The sequence below is a fragment of the Mustela putorius genome, unplaced genomic scaffold, assembly GCF_011764305.1.
Source record: "Mustela putorius furo isolate JIRA1106 unplaced genomic scaffold, ASM1176430v1.1 tig00003869_pilon_pilon_pilon, whole genome shotgun sequence".
Taxonomy (NCBI): Eukaryota; Metazoa; Chordata; class Mammalia; order Carnivora; family Mustelidae; genus Mustela; species Mustela putorius.
The window spans coordinates 7,375,416-7,388,226 of record NW_025422021.1 but is presented as its reverse complement, the minus strand read 5'-3'; the positions used below and the strand labels follow the sequence as shown (position 1 = coordinate 7,388,226).

Genomic DNA, 12,811 nt, shown 5'->3' with positions numbered 1-12,811 from the left:
TGCCTGCCTCTCAGCCTACTTGTGATCTCTGTCAAATAAATAAATAAAATCTTAAAAAAATAAATAAAGTGGGTTTCTATGGATAGCACATTAGATCTTGCTTTTTTTTTTTTTAAATCCAATTTGACAACTTTTGCCTTTTAGTGGAGTATTTGGGCCATTTCCCTTTAAAGTAACTATCAATATGATTGGGTTTAAAATCTGCCACGTTGGCTTTGTTTTCTATATAACTTTGTTTGCTCTCTTGTTCCTTTTTCTCTCTTCTTCCATACTTTTGAATAAATTGCATATTTTTTATGAGTCCCTTTTGTCTCTATTAGCTTGTAACTATTTTATACCACTTCATGTAAAGTGTAAGACTCTTATGACACTGTGCTTCCTTCACCCTGAACATTATACTATTGCTGTCATATACTTGTATAAACTATGTAATATCACTTTTTGCTTTAGTCAGTTATCTTTAATATCACTAAAATGAAAGAAAAAAACCATCTTTTACACTTATCCATACATTTGCCATTTCTGGGATTCTTTATTCTTTTGTACAGATCTAAATTTCCATCTGGTATTTTCCTTTTGTCTGAAGAACCTCCTTTAACATTCTTGTAGTATAGGTCTCCTGGGGATGCATTTACCCCGGTTTTCTTTGTTTAAAAAATATATTTTATGTCTTCATTTTTGAAAGGCTTTTTTTTAGTTGTCATTGAGTACTTTGAAGATGTCACTCTGTTGTCTTCCATAGTTTCTGATGAGAACTCTGTCATCAGTATTTTTCATCTCTATGTAAAATGTATTTTCTTCCCCTTCTCCCCCTCTGCCTTTTAAAAAACTTTCTAAAATATGTAATTGTATCAGTGACAAAGAAAAATAATTTGTTTCTTCCTCTGACATATTTTCCTAACACTGGAATAAGCTTTATAGAGTTTTTAAAAAAGATTTTATTTATTTATTTGACAGAGAGTGTGTGGACAAGCAGGGGGAGCTGTAGGCAGAGGGAGTGGGAGAAGCAGGCTCCCTGCTGAGCAGAGAGCCTGATGATGCAGGGCTCCGTCCCAGGATCTTGGGATCATGACCTGAGCCAAAGGCAGCCTCTGTGACTGACTGAGCCACCCATGTGCCCCGAAACTTTATAGATATTAAAGAAGAAAACGGTAGTGTAAAAATCAATTCTCTTTTAAAAAATGTACTTTGTAATTTATGACTATGAGTGTGCACATTTAAGATCCTATAAAGTCATAAAATTATAAACACTTTCTGAAGCTGGAATATGAAAATAAAATTGCAGAGAAGCTGAATGCATGTTTAGTTTCTAGATCTTAAATATGTCCTCTGCACATTCTGATGTCACAAGGGAGAGGAACAACTTCCTTCCAGGCTGAGGTAAAGTACCACTTAAGGAATATAATTTTTCTTTCCCATAGCCTGGTTTTCTCCTCTCTGGCTGCTCTTACGATTTTTCTCTTCAGTACTGGTTTTTAGCAATTTCATTATGATATACCAAGGTGTTGTTTTCTTCATATTTTTGCCCCCATTTATAGTTCACTGTACTTATTAGATCTATGGGTTTTCATCAAAATTAAAAATTTTTTGATTAGATCTTCAAATAATTGTACTGTTCCCTGGCCCCTCACCATTGCTCCTTCTGACTCCAATTACACTTTTTTTTTTTAAGATTTTATTTATTCATTTGACAGAGATCACAAGTAGGCATAGAGGCAGGCAGAGAGAGAGAGAGAGAGAGAGAGGAGGAAGCGGGCTCCCCGCTGAGCAGAGAGCCCGATGCGGGACTCGATCCCAGGACCCTGAGATCATGACCCGAGCCGAAGGCAGTGGCTCAACACACTGAGCCACCCGGGCGCCCCTCCAATTACACTTTTAAATTAGATTGCTTGATACTGTCCCCCACTGAACACTGATGCTATGTTGATTTTTACTTATTTTTTTAAATCTTTCTGTCCTTCATTTCAGATGTTTTCTATAGTTGTGTCCTCTGGTTCACAAATCTTTTCTTCTTTGATGCCTAATATGCCATTAATATTATCCAATGTACTTTTTCATTACTTTTTAAGATTTTATTTTTAATCTCTACACCCACCATGGGGCTCACAACCCTGAGATCAAGAGTCGCATGCTCCACTGACTGAGCCAGACAGGTGTCCCCATTTCAGATGTATCTTCAATCTCTAGAGATTCAACTTGGATTTTTTTTTAAAGATTTTATTTATTTATTAATTAGAGAGAGAGAAAGATCACAAGTAGGCAGAGCAGCAGGCAGAGAGAGAAGGGAAAGCAGGCTCCCTGCTGAGCAGAGAGCCGGATTTGGGGCTCGATCCCAGGACCCTGAGACCATGACCTGAGCCCAAGGCAGAGGCTTAACCCACTGAGCAATGCAGGTGCCCTTGACTTGGATTCTTTCAGATGGCTTCAATTTTTTTCCTAACTGCAACCTTCAGTCTATTGCTAATTTAGTCATGCTACTGAGATAATCCCCTGTGAGGACTTTTAAAACAATGCCTCATATATTATCACATTTTTCTACACCTTCTGGAGGGCAAAACTATTCTCAACCCTGAGTGAATTTCAGTAATTTTTCAGCCTAATGTTTTCCATCGCGGTGGGGGTGGTGGTGTGTTTTAAGAGGCCCCTTTCGTGCATATGTAGATAGGTACTTGCTCTAAGAATCAAGAAGACCCCAATGCAGATCGACAGAATTCTACCCTCCTGCCCCAGGAACACTGCTCTACAAATTTTAGCCGCTTTGCCTCCTCAAACTCCAATCTCTGTATCTTTAACTCACCTAGACCACTGGGTTCTCTTTAGATTCTCCCTCTATGTATTGTGGCCACAAAACTGCCCTTAAGCAGGAAATGAAATCAATCTGAAGACTCCTGTTATTGGGGTGCCTCAGTGGGTTAAGCCTTGGCCTTCGGCTCGGGTCATGGTCCCAGGGTCCTGGGATCGAGCCCCACATCGGGCTCTCTGCTGAGCAAGGAGCCTGCTTCCCCCTCTCTCTCTCTGCCTGCCTCTCTGCCTACTTGTAATCTCTGTTAAATAAATTAAAAAAAAAAAAAAAGAAGACTCCTGTTATTGCGTTCCTTTTTTCAGGTATCATAGTACTATACTACCTGTTCAATATCTGAGTGTGGTTTTATATGTTTTTTCCTGGTCTGTTGGTTGTTTTAAGATGGGAAGGTAAATATAGTTGTTCTGCTATGCCTGGAAGTAGGGGTTCAGATTATATTCTTATTTCTAAACTGATCTTTCATGTGAGCTTGAACCTGGAATTTTTGGGCTTCAGTTTCTACACATGCAAAATTAACTTCATCGGTGATTCTCAGTGTCCCTTCTAGAGGCTCAGCTTCTTCAGGATTCTTATATCATCACGCTCTATGAACATGTCTCTCGCAGCAAAGTGTCACACTGACACTATTGTGTTCAGTAGGTTGTATACTAGGATCTTAGATTTAGTGACATCATTTTGTCATTTAATGTTGTGGGCATTTATTTTTTTAGCTACACAGAATAAATGTCTTCTCTTTGGGCACCAGTTCTCAATCCATCCCCAGCTCCAAGAGAGAGTATATGACCTTGATCCAAGCCAATCAGTACATTCAATTCTCCTGCCTAGGGGCTGAGTTACTGGTTCAGAGATGGGCACATAAGATAATTGGGCAAATGCCTGCCAGGCCCAGACTTTTTTGTTCAGTCTCATTTTGAGCTGACTAGAATCAGAGATTTAGAGCTGGAGCCTCTTCCGGCCATCTTGTCAACAGAGGAAGGCTAAAAATGAAGAAAGAGCTAGAAGACAGGGTTCTGGTGCCATTTTAAGTCCCTTAGGCAAAGGATACCAACCACCAGCAGACTTTTCCTATGTGAGCCCATAAGCTACCTTTTTGCCTTAGCAAGCAAGAGTTGGGCTTTCTAACATTTGCAATGGAAAGTCTTCAATTGTTCCATCAAATGTTAAGTATCAATCATGGGTTCCAAATAGTTTTTTAAAAAGACATCGAAGCAATGTCATTCAACTGTGGAGTAATGCACTATACTAGCAATGGTCAAAACAGAACTGCCTGCTTCCTAGAAACGGCCCTTCTCATTATGAACAAGTGCACTGTGCACACGCATCAGGCAGAGCCAAGAGCAGTGAGCTGGCCGTGGCACATAAGAGGCTAGAGCTCCAAACAAAGGGAGTTCTAGAAAAAAGAGTGAACATAACATTTTAGGCCTGATTTGAACAAATCCACTCACATAACTAGCCAAAACCTTGTCATTTCTAACACAACAGACTGAAGGCTATCCCCTAATATGACAAACATCCTCAGACATCCATGGCCTACAAATAAATATATTTTAAATTTTATGTCTGCATAATACTTAAAAAAATGTACCCAGCTCTATTTTTGTTCCCCAAAGAATATACAAATATTTTTTAAACGAGCAGTTGATGATCCTTAGAAACGTAACATCACTGGGCTATTTCCCCTTTCCTTTCTAGCTTTCCTATTTTGTAACCAGATGAATGTTAAGATAATTTAAGAAGAGGGGTTAAGAAACCTGAAAAAAACAAAAACACTATTGGTATGGTGTTTATTAAAAAAATAATTTGTAGCGGTTTCTCAGATACCAGCAGTACTTGATAAAATATTTAAAAAAGAAAAATCAATTTTTTTGTGTTTTTTCTTCACTTAAAAAATCTTTCCTAGACCTATATTTCACTTATGCATGTATTGCTTCTCTCTGTCCTGTGGGTTCTTTGATGAAGGCAATTATATTTTTGTGTTATGTATTATTACAAAAGAATAACGAAAGCTGCCTAATGATGACAGTATGTGGTGATACAGGGAACTTGGCAGCATAGACAGTAACCGGGTAAGGTGTCACGACATGTACATATTCTTCAGTCGTATGCTTTCACTACCTGATTAAAGCCATCGTAAACTTCCCTCCTAAGGAAGACTTTCCTCTGAGGAATGTTGACATAGTAGGTCACAAAGAAGATGAAGTAGGACAGTATAATTTGTGAATTAAACAATGTTTAAAAATTAGAAATCTAAATTATTACATAGGTATCCTACTAGATTACAAAGTAAGCAGAATACAATTAAGACTCAATCCTTAGTTAGATCTGGAAGGTGAGAAGGGAGAGAGGGTAACAAGGGACTACAAAACTTGCCTTTACCAGGCCGCTGTGTCCCAAACGTGCAAAAAACTCATCCTTGAAGGGTAGATGATTATGTGGACACACAGAGTATTAAGAGAAAAGAACTGTGGTACAGGGGACTTCTTATTGTATGTTCTTCCTATGGGTTTAGATCCTTATCTTGTTAATGCAATGAGAGTCACATGCCAGGCTGCTTCTCTCCTTTGAGATAAATTTTGGAGATGCCAATTATTTTTAAACTGAAGAGTAACCGACACGCAATGTTGTATCAGTTTGAGGTAAAAACACAGTGATTCGCTATTTGTGCATATTACAGCAGGATCGCCACATTGTCTAGTTGCCATCTGCCCCTATACACTACTGTGGCAAGACTACTGGCGAGATTTCCTGTGTTGCACAGTTCATCCCCACGTCTTATGTATTTACAACTGAAAGACTGTACCTCTTAACTGCCTTTGCTTATTTTGTTCATCCCTGCCACTGCTCTACCCTACAGCAATCATCAGCTTGTTCTCTGTATTTGTGCATTTGTTTCAGTTCCATTTGTTCATTTGTTTTAATGTGATTTTTATTTATTTTTTGATGTCTGATCTTATTTGTTAACTCCAGAAGATCTCACTGTTGACTGGCCTCAGACAGGACAGCCTCAGACAGGACAGCCTCAGACAGGACAGCCTCTGTCTCTTGGCAATCTGTTCTTGGAGTTATTCTTTGGCCTCCTTCATTCTCTTGGCCAAAAGCTGAGAATGTTCTGCAGCCTCTTCCTTATCTTTCTTAGTACACTGTTTCCTCGGAGCAATATGCCAACATTTGTGTGGCAGAACACATGGAGTAACAAGACATGGGATTGTGGGTGCTCTGGCTCTAGGTTTCTTAGCTTCTTTGTTTATGGGCTTTCTCACAACATACTGGCGGGCATCACCTTCTTTAGAGGGACTGGAAAAGTCCCTCTAAAGAAGGTGATGCCTTCTTTAGGCTCTTCTGCACCTCTGGCGACATGGCACAGTAGAATCGGTGAGTTCAGGAATAGCCTTCTCCATTTTTTTTTTTTTTTAAACAATGACTGAGTTGAGAACACTGAGAATGGTATTCATAATGCAACGGCAAACAGAATAGCCTTTTCTCCAATCCACCTCCGTTTGTAGCAGGAATGGCCCTTCCTCAGCAGCAGGTGGACATGGCCATGGATCAAGACACCCTGCTTCATGGGGACTCCTTGTTTGTCATCGCCACCTCTGATTAGGATGGTGTGATCCTTCTACTGTTCACCCAGAGTGCCCGCGTCAATTTCTGTGGCCATATGCTTCTCATAAAAGGTATGGAGTTTGCGTTCATCATCTACTTCGATGAGTTTCTGGCAGCCAGTAACTGGGAAAGAAATGTTCAGCTTCATCCTAAAGCAGCCTGCTACCTCTGAGGTGCCAGGGAAAAGAGCTGCTTTGATTTTAAATTCCACATATAATGAAATCCTATAGTATGTGTTTTCTCTGTCTGACTTAGCATAACACCCTGTAGGTTCACCCATGTTGTTGCCAATAGCAAATAGCAAGACTTCATTTTTTATGCTAATATTCTATTTTACACACACACATATCCTACCCCACACCTTCTTTTGCCATTTATCTTTTGATAGATATTTAGGTTGCTTCCAATATCTTCACTATGATAAATAATGCTGCAACAACATAGGGATGAATAGGTCTTTCTGAATTAGTGTTTTCATTTTCTTTGCATAAGTATCTAGAAGTGGAAATATTTGTATTGCATGGTGGTTTCATTGTTAATCTTTTGAGAAAACTCCATAGTGTTTTCCAAAGTAGTCGCACCAATTTACATTCCCACCAATAGTGCATGGGGGTTACTTTTTCTCCATGTCCTTCCCAAATCTTGTTTTTTTGTCTTATTGATTCTAGCCATTCGGACAGGTGTGAGTGATACCAAATTTTCTAAAATATATCAATAGAATGGTTATAAATGCCAGAAATAATCAATACAGTGTTAGATGTAGTTATTTGTCAGAGGGTCTCACATTAAGATATTGGTTGGGAATAAGAATCAGAATTGGTTCTGGTAAGAGAGCCCAGACATTTAAAAGGGACAACCCTAGGGGCGCCTGGGGGGCTCAGTCAGCTGGGTGTCTGACTCTTGATTTCAGCCCAGGTCATGATTTCAGGCTCATGAGAGGGAAAGAGCCCCGTGTTGGGGCTCCGACAGCAGAGCCTGCTTGGAATTCTCTCTTTCTTTCTCCCCCTTTACCCCTCCCGCCACTCATGTGCATTCTCAATGTCTCACTCTCTTAAAAAAGTGACAACCATGTATTTTAATTTCAAGGCTGGCCTGACGTTCTTTTTATTTGCTTTTTAATTAAACAAAACAAATAGTACACTTAGTAAGTTCTGTTGATAGTCTCCTAGTGAGAAAGACAAACTTCCGAATCCCTCTAAATTTTAAAACAGCATAAGCAAAAATAGACAATTGGGACTACATTTAATGATAAATCTTTTGCATAGCAAAGGAAACAATCAGCAGAGTGGAAAGGTAACCTACCGCTGGATCATAAGGCTGTTTTTAAAAAATTTTTTGAGGAACTTCCATACTATTTTTCATAATGGCTACATCAACTTACATTCACAGCAACAACGTACAGGGGTTCCTCTTTCTCCACATCGTCACCAGCACTGGCCATCTTTTGTCTTGTTTCTAACAGCCATTCTAACAGGTATGAGGTAATATCTCATTGTGGCTTTGATTTCCATTTCCCTGCTGATTCGTGATGTTGAGCATCTTTCCACAGACCTATTGGCTGTTTGTTTATCTTTTGAGAAATGGCTATTCTCAGGTCTTGTGTCTGTTTTTAAATCAGGCTGCTTCTGCTATTGGGCTGTATGAGTTCCTTACATATTTTGGGATACTAACCTCTTATCAGATATATGGTTTTAAAATATTTTCTTCCATCCCATAGGTTGCATTTTCATTCCATCAATTATTTTCTTTGCTGTTCAGAAGCTTTTACTTTGATGCAATTCCACTTGTCTATTTTTGGTTTGGTTGCATGTGTTTTTAGGGTCCTATCTGAAAAAATCACAGCCAACACCAATGTTTTTGCCTTTGTTTTCTACTAGTACTTTTATAGTCTCAAGTCTTATATTTAAGTCTTTAACCCATTTTGAGTTGATTGTTGTATATGATGTGAAATAAGGAATAAATTTCTTCTTCTTCTTCTTTTTTTTTTGCATATAGCCAGTTTTCCCAGCATCATTTAATGAAGAAACCAGCCTGTCCTTATTTAGTGTACTTGGTGTCCTTGTTGAAGATTAGCTGACATATGGATTTATTTCTGGGCTTTCTGTTTGTTTCATTAGTCTATAGGTCTATTTTTATGCCAGTGCTATCCTGTTTTGATTACTGTAGCTTTGTTATACGTTTTGAAATCAGAAAGTACTGATGCCTCCAGCTTTGTTCTTCTTGCTCAAGATTGCTTTTGGTCTTTTGTGGTTTCACGTGAATTTTAGGATTGCTTTTTCTAGTTCTGTAAAGAATGCCATTGGGATTACACCCGGAGTTGCATTAGCTCTGAAGATCACTTTGGGTAGTATGCACATTTTAGCAATATTCTTCCAATCCATAAAACGTGGGTTTCTCTTGGGTTAAGTATAACATTTAAAATTCTCTAGCCCCATAAAATGGATACAAAGAAGTAAAAGCAACTATGTGCTAAGCTTGAGAAGTGTTTCTTTTTGGATTATGAATGGCAAGCAGTAACCTTCTCTGTACTTGAGGCATCATAACTGGCTCCTCAGCCAATGCTCCAAACCCTAAAAAGGACAGACAGGGCTGAGGCTGAGAAGGTCATGATGCTGAGGGGCAGTGCAGAGGCCTGGACGGAAATGGATGGTGAGTCTTGTGGTCCTCCTCACCACCATTAGGGACAGAGATAAAGAGCAGAGTAGCATGTGTTCATTATTTTTGACTTCTGTAGCATCTGATAAGTACTATACTGAACAGTAACAGCAACAGTGCCTACAGGGATCTTATAGATGATCTTGTCCAATCTCCCACTTTCCCTCCATGACTGCCCTAAGGAGAGAAAAACTGCTGATCTGTGCTGAGCTTTGTTATTTTTATCTTCTCTTGTAAGTGACCCACATTAAGAATTGGGAATTTTGTCTGTGTGTTTATATACAGAGACACATATAAATATATTTGTATAACCTAGAAATATATATATGTAATATATATATTTCTCTATATATAGATATATAGAGAATGTATAATACAGTATTATATATACTTTAATCTTCCATTTGAAGGAAAACATTTATTCCTTTAAAACAGCTGTCAGACACTCCATGTTCTTACCCATAGGAAGAGCAATGATGTCTAATAATGAGACATTCCAGGTTGCCTTTTCCATTAGTCATATTGCATTTAACTTCTTTTATAATGTTACTAATTCAAAACAGTAGTGAAATTTCTGAGCACTTAAAACATGAACACAGATTCTCCAGTAAAATATAAGACAAGAAGAAGGTATTGTTTGACTGCACTTAAAAAACTCACGTAAATTCGATTAAAATTGTAACATTATGTGCCTTAAAAATCATTGGTAGAACCTATTTTTATGTTGAAATTTCCTGCTGCAGGAGAGGTGATTTCCAAATACAACAATCACTGCCACCACCACAAAGAAAGTTCCCTCCTGTCACATTGTATGCGCATTTAGTCATTCAGCAGATGTTTCTTGAACATTTGTGTTTTACTAAATATAGGGACAGGGGAAGGAAGAGTGGAGATGAGTAAAGAAGTGGGGGATGGTAGCAGTGTGATGGTTGGTGGGGAGAGTACACAGGTACCCTAGTCGGTGAACAGGATAGTTCACTGTTAATATAACATGTTTTTAAAAAGTATTCCTTCATATATAGGTTATTTTAATTCTTTTAAAAAAATAAACAGTTGCTTCTCAGCCTTTTGGCTAAGATCAAGTGTAAAAATAAACACTAATATCTTGTCCTCATATGGGCCTTAATAAAGTTTTAAAATGATGAATGAAAATGAAAATGAAAATGATAAATATCTTAACAAATCTAATACTTCTCAATATACTCAAGAGAACTTTAATTTTTAAGCAGTTTCTATACCCACTATAGGGCTCGAACTCACAACTCCGAGATCAATTGTTGCACGCTCCAGCAACTGAGCCAGCCAGCTGTCCCAAGAGAATTATAGAGCTGTAAGGTCACTTATGGATCATGTAGTTTAACTCCACGTTTCATCCTAACTCTGTTTTTATTTGCTGGTTCATTTTGTGTTTATTCTCAAATGGGAATCAAATAAGGACCACAGGTGTTGGATCTGTCTGTGTCCTTCGGAGGAAAGGAAAGACCACTCTCAATAGGAGAGCTGGCCATTTCTACCTTCCCGTTTATCAGACAGCAGCACACCTGCTCGGCCAGGATTGGCAGGTCCACCACTATCACTTTAAACCCAGTAGGTCCTGACTCAGTAATTTTAGTAAATATTACAAGGTTCATGTTATAGTCTTATTTAATTACAATATCAATTCACATTTCAGGATTCACTGCTTGCATATTATATTGGCAACATAAAGGCTGTTAATATAATGTCACATCTTTCATTTCTATGCAGAATGCAAGTATCTGAGACTTGAGCATGAACCAGTGGCCACTTCAAGACTACCTTAAAAAAAAAAGACTAAAGACAGATTTTAAAATATTATTTCACTGTAATTCTTAATGTTCTTTTCTTTAAATGACTTAATTTGTGTAAGTAGCCAGGTTTCTATGGTTGTTTTCACTATATGGAATCTTGATTTTATTTTATAGAGCTATCTAAATTATACTGAATGAAACACCAAATAGTTAAATCTGGAAGGAGTAAGAGAGACACGCGAGGATTTCACTGTACTCTGTGGTGCATGAAAATGCAACGGCTCTTGCATAACCTCTAACTCTGCCTGGGAGCTAAGAAAGAAGCAAGGGCTTCCTTTCACCACACAATCATGCCTGGGCTCTCAATTCCATCACGACCTCTGTACCTGGGCATGAAATAGCCTTGGTATAGATTCAGGAAAAAAACCATCTAGGGGTAATTTGTTATAAGGAAAATAGCCATTACCAAGTACCTTATACCTACCAGGAGCTCAGTTCTGATGCAGAACCAGTGGCTGAAAGATCAAGCAGTCTGCCCAAGGTCATATAAATGCTAAGCAAGCTCCTGAGGGCCAGGGCTGGGTCTCAGTTATGATTCCAACCAGAAAACCTCAAATGTAGGATATAAGGATATAGTCATTGCTGCTGGAGTGCCTGTGTCTTAATGTCAGAGGTGTTTTGGTTCAGTTTTTAAGTTTGCTCAAGAAATTAACCCTGTACACACACACTCTCTCTCTCTCTCTGTTGTGTTAGGACAGGAGCAGTTCTTAAAATGAGAGCTTGAGGGGTGCCTGGGTGTCTCAGTGGATTAAGCCGCTGCCTTCGGCTCAGGTCATTATCTCAGGGTCCTGGGATCGAGTCCCACATCGGGCTCTCTGCTTGGCAGGGAACCTGCTTCCCTTCCCCTCTCTCTCTGCCTGCCTCTCTCTCTACTTGTGATCTCTCTCTGTCAAATAAATAAATAAAAATCTTAAAAAAAAAAAAAAAAAGAGAGAGCTTGATCCAGGAAAGAGTTAAAATTATTTTCGCTCTAAGTTATGTTGACAAATTATAATCAGTTTTAAAGGATGTAGTACATTTGTTTTTTAAACGATGATCTCCCTACAAGAAACAATTGTTGAGATAGATTTTTTTAAATCAAATTCTTATAAATAACATCAGAAAAAATTTAAAAGGCCATGTTACATAACAGTAATTGGGAAGACTTCCTGCTTTCTATTAAAAAAAAAAAACTATTAAAAAAAATCAAAAAACAAAACACCTGTCTGCAGTTAGGCCTGGTTGTGTTTTTTTTTTGGATCTCAGCTTGGTGAGTACTTGCACCAAAGGTATAAGGTATTCTTGGCTTTACCTTCTGAAATGAGATCTGGCAGCTAGCTGTTCAATGCCACAGAGCAATGTTACATAACAAGGCAGTTCAAGAAGCAAAAAAGAAAACCACATTGAAATGAGGCTTTTGGGCCTGTGGATAGCAAAATCCACTTTTACCAACAGAGAAATAGTCAAGGGCAAGGCCATATGAATGATTATCATCATATAAATGCTCAGAGTTCTTCCCACCATAAATCGCTGAACTGTACACACTTACATATCACAAGCGTGACCTTCTAAGTGAACATCTGTGTGGGAGAGAAGTGCTCCTGCCACAGAGTCTGAATTCTTTGGCGGGGGGCATGTTCTCTAAAGTCGACTATGACTCCCCCCCCACCTTTCTCTTTTTTATAATGCCACCCCACAGAAACATTTCTTAAATAACAAAGAATAATTTCAACAGAAGGAGTCAAATTCTGAGACTTCTGACCTTATTAGCAACTATAAAAAATATGTAATAGAACTTCACTGTCTAATATGAGCTCTTCCCGGAGCATAAATACTTTTTAAAAAGTACAGCCCACTTGATTTTAATTTTTTTAGCTCCAGTGAAGGAAGCAGACTTCTTTTTAATGTGTTCTTTCTCCGTTTTTTGTTTTTTTTAAAAAAC

General features: G+C 38.4%; 1 protein-coding gene and 1 pseudogene across 4 annotated transcripts in view; both read right to left on the bottom strand.

The window, feature by feature from the left end:
- Nucleotides 1-12,811, bottom strand: part of CHN1 (chimerin 1) — a 213,528-nt gene that overhangs the window by 32,526 nt on the left and 168,191 nt on the right. The gene's annotated exons all lie outside the window — the stretch shown is intronic.
- Nucleotides 3,070-6,669, bottom strand: LOC101688544 (annotated as a pseudogene).